This window comes from Triticum dicoccoides, chromosome 6A, assembly GCF_002162155.2.
Source record: "Triticum dicoccoides isolate Atlit2015 ecotype Zavitan chromosome 6A, WEW_v2.0, whole genome shotgun sequence".
In the NCBI taxonomy this organism is placed as follows: Eukaryota; Viridiplantae; Streptophyta; class Magnoliopsida; order Poales; family Poaceae; genus Triticum; species Triticum dicoccoides.
Window position 1 is genome coordinate 272,883,312 of NC_041390.1, and position 4,554 is coordinate 272,887,865.

At 38.4% G+C, this 4,554-nt stretch overlaps 1 long non-coding RNA gene across 1 annotated transcript; it reads left to right on the forward strand.

Moving 5' to 3' along the window:
- Nucleotides 1-555: 555 nt before the first annotated feature.
- Nucleotides 556-1,324, forward strand: LOC119318750. The gene is made up of 3 exons (XR_005154229.1): nt 556-633; nt 719-793; nt 1,199-1,324. It is a non-coding gene; the product is annotated as an uncharacterized LOC119318750 (long non-coding RNA).
- The last annotated feature ends 3,230 nt before the right edge of the window (nt 1,325-4,554 follow it).

Sequence of the window (4,554 nt, forward strand, 5' to 3'; positions counted from 1 at the left end):
CCCATGTCTTGAATTACGTTGATCTTTTTGGTAAGATCAAACTGAACAAACTGAACATCACTTGCCCAGACAAGCTGAACGTCATGCTACATTATTGTAAATCATTTACCAGGACTTTGTGTTCTTTGTACAAAACAGCCAAGACCTCGATCACTTATTCGTAGAGCACAAGCGAAGACATCTTTCGTTGAATCCACATATATGTTTAGTTTTTTTAATTGATTTTGAAATTTCAGGAGCTCTATGGCACATGTAGCAGGTCTTGGGCATGATGGCCGGACGCGATGAGGAGGACATACTGGATCCCCATGGACGCCAAGGATTCGAGGACATTGGCAGATGTAGAGGAGGCAATGAGGATGGAGATGATTGCAGCACACAATTTAAATAAACTAGAATATCCTAAAAATTATATTTGGTGTATAGAATTCAGTTTTAGTCTTTGAGTACATTTTCATGATTCGCTTATTCCAGTAGTGAGTAAAAATATGTAAAACTACGTGACTTGTAAATTTTTGAGTCTGTTGTGCATCCCAACGATTCCACCGGCATCGGCCCTCCCCTACCGTGGTGCGGACTGCAGTATTAGCGGTCTCCTTGGAGTCCTGAAGCAGCTCAAGGGCATCGTCCTTGGTGCGCCTCCTCAAGGCTTGATGCTTTCTACAGGAAAAAATGATTCTTTTCTTTGATATGTGGAAAATTACTTCCCTTTCTACAGGAAAAGATGGTTCTGTTAGATAAATGTCTTCCCAAGTTAAAGGCACATGGCTCCGAAGTACTAATATTCTCTGAGGTACTGATTCTCTCTGTTACTCATGCACCTAGCTTGGTTGCTTCAGAAAGCATCATTACTATGATAAAAATATGATAGCAATCATGAGTTACAGAAATTCTTCTTGTGAGGTGATTTTGTGCCCATGCTCACATTCTATCTTGAGTTTTGTGACCCATATTATACGATATCTTCTTTGCGTATTCATGATTGTGTGGAGCTTGCAAGACTAATTCATGCTGGCTTCTTAGCTTTTCATTTTTTATATTTGCCACAAGCCTGTTTTGCTATGTTATGGTTGATCTTGTTACCCATCTCATGCTTTCAGCTCTCCCTTCTCATTATATAGTGAAAATGTAATCTTAAATCATGACCAGAAAAAATGTGCAAGTTCTACATGTTTACATGCATGCCATTTTTTTACAGGGGCACCATAACATATGAAAATTTTGAAGAGCTTTGTGAAGATTTGTGGGAGCAGCTCCGACTCCAATTAAAGAAGTTCCACGCAGCGGGCATGAAGATTGGTCACATCTATATGTTTAGTTGTGCTGCAGGTGATTATACTCTTCATTGAAGACTTATAGTTTGAGGGGCTGTAATAGTAATGCAGGAATGTTGCATTGTTCCTTTCTACCATCGACCATCATTACTTACTTTTTAATGTTCTTCTTGCTATTGGCTGGTAGCTTTTAGTAGCAATTTGGATAATTTTGTGCATAATATTCTGTCTGGTTTTGGGGCAAGAAAGGTCGGGGATTCTGTTGTGGGTGGATCATGGCCTCCAGAATAATGCACACTATACAGTAGCCTGAGCAAGTTATGGGCGGTGCCTTCAAATGGTTGTTAAATTGTTGCTCTTTTTCTATATGGATTAATGCGAAGCACCTCAAATTTCTCTTTTGAGGAATATATGTCTCTTTTTGTTCGATTTGAGTTCTTGCTCTCCCAGTTCAGAACATTTAGGACGTGATTTTGGAGAAACTTCGAGAGTAGGAATAAGTCGTCGTCGTCGTATTCAACTTTGTAATTAAAATGATTTAGAGTAGGAACCAGAGCTGAGATTGTTACTTTTTATGTAATAAAATGGGTTCTATAAGAATTGTTTTTTTTCACAAAGGTGGGGATTCAACTCTGTAGCTAGAAAATTGCTAGAGCGTACTTGAATTGTTGAAAGCGTGGATCATGTCCTATAGTAGCTATATTTGATTTACAACCAGAGTTCACTTGTAATTATAGGATGAAACTTTATATTATTTTGCCATCTTATTTCGTTTGTAAAAGTAGCTGCAACAAGTAGCAGTTTGAATTGATGCAAGCAAGTAAGCAACGCTTTGATTGGAAAATTTGTGTGTTGGCATAGGCTGAAGCAAGCACCTCTTCGTTTTGAATAAGTAGTTGGTGCAGCTTGCTATAGCAAGCCCCAAATTAACTTAATGCTAGCAATTACTTGAGTCCTTGATCTGCTCTTGGCAATTGGGTAAACAAGCGCTTCTTTGATCTGTATGCCTGAATCTTTAGTTTGTGCAGCTAGCTGCTAGCAAGTAATTAAAGCCTTGATCTGCTCTTGCCGACAAAATAATCTTGGAAGAAACATCCAGATCACTCCACTATGGGCCCATCCAGTAGCTTATGCATCCTATTGTTAGCTTTTCAAGATTATCTATCACTCCACTATTTACTATATTGTTATAACCGCTCCATGTTCCATTGAACTCCATGCTGATTGCATCTTTGCAAAATCTGGAATATTGTATGAACAAGGTAATTGTTGGAGTTTTAACTTCAATTTTTGTTGTTGTTACACAAAATGTTGCCTCCATCGACCTTTTGCCGAAAGACCATTAGCCATCGCCTAGACCTACTTTGCTGCAGGTTCTTTTTTTCTTTGTGCAAATTATGATTGAGCTATGTTTGTTTTACAGTGATTTACAGCCATGGTTTACAGATTGATTTGAGAAAGTATTTAACGCAATTGGTCTCTTGGCATAGGCTCAAGTATAAAACTGATATGTAATATCTCCATATGTTTGTGCAAATTGATTTTGTAAGCTACTCTGAAAACTTTATTATTTTTTCACTATTGATGTACTTGGTGCTAACTTCCATTTTCTCTCAACAGGACATGTGCTATTTTGAAAATGGAGCTTCTCTATTGGATGGCAGCTCATGATGGTAGTTTCAGATATGAAGCTAAGGAAAGCGTGCCTCATAATTCATTAGATGTATCCCAGTAGGGCCAATTAGATATTGTTGGTTGTAAATGACATGAGTTTTTAGCTTTCATAAAATCTAGATTTGTACTCTTTAACAATAAGCTGTGGAGGAGAGTGGTCTTAAATGTGCTGGTTGAATTTACCAATGTTGGTTATTTTGGTTTTACTGTCCACATTGCATAGTAAGTTTATATATTTGATACAAGTCAAGGCATATTTTACAAGAATGATTATAGATCCACCTATGCTGGTGCTAGATCTATCGCTCATGTGAATTGTATAAAATAATATGTCAATTCTGCAGTTAGAACACTTCATCTCACCTGTTTAGCTGAAGTGTTGCACTGGTCATCTTGCCTCTCTAACTGAAGTGATGCACTGCTGCTCTATGTTGGTGTGTGGTAGCAGCGAGTATACTTGATCTACCTTCGGCTAGACAAAAATATGACGATGTAATTTTGATCTAGATCTTGACTCTCCAATGTCAGGACAATTACGCCAGCAGCCTACTGCTTTTACTTGTGCGTAGTATCATGCGTAATTTCATATTTAAAAAAATCAGTGCATCTGCAAATGAAATATAAGAACACAAAAACAGCGTGCAATTTCCCAACCAGATAATGTACGTCTCCAAAAAAATAATTCTATTTTTCAAAAAAAAATCAAAAAAATATTCTCCAAATTTACAGAAAAACGCCTTCTCAAAATAAATAGAAAATATCATGTTTATCTAGGATGTATTACATGCACCACAACTCTTTCATTAGATGAAAGTGCCGAGCTAAAGTAGGTCAGACAAATGATTATGATGTCTTATTCACGTCCAAATTACATGGCCCAAAATGCGATAGTCAGTGTAACTTTATTTTTGATGATTGCCAAAATTGGGTATAAGAAGTGTTGTGTTTAATTTTTTTCGCCCGTTGTAACGCACGGGCATTTGTACTAGTATATAACAAAATTCTCAGCCCCTGTTTATTTTTTAATAACATTGCTGCGCCCACCCCAACATTATAATTATAACAAGCCCAGCAAAATCATGTATTTCGAGAAAGTGCAAATGACCTGTAATTTTTTAGGAAAAACATAAATGGGCTGCATGGATGCTACATTATTTGTTCACCCAGCTAATGGACTGTAATTCAAAAAAATATCAAATGGACTGTAAATTCCACCCCGCAAAAAATGACTGTAATTCCGAAAAATGGGTTGAATACGTGCCACATTTTTGGTGGCTGAAATGTGGGCCAATAGGTCGAAGCCAATGCAAGTCGTTGTCAACTTAGTCAACAAATGATTCTGACATCGTTAGCCATTGATTTACATATAGCGACCGGCATCCATCTTCAATCTCTCGTCTTCTTCCTCCAGCGCCGCCGGGACCACCTGCTCCCGCCTCCATCCCTCCACACCTCCTGTTCTTCTCCACCGACTGCCGAACCACACCGCAGCAGAACCAGTTAACTCTTGTACACCTATCCATCTGCGATTCTACTCCCCTGTCTTCCCATATCCAGCTCGTTGTTGTCCGGGGCCTCGCCATCATCCACCACCTTGGATGCGCTC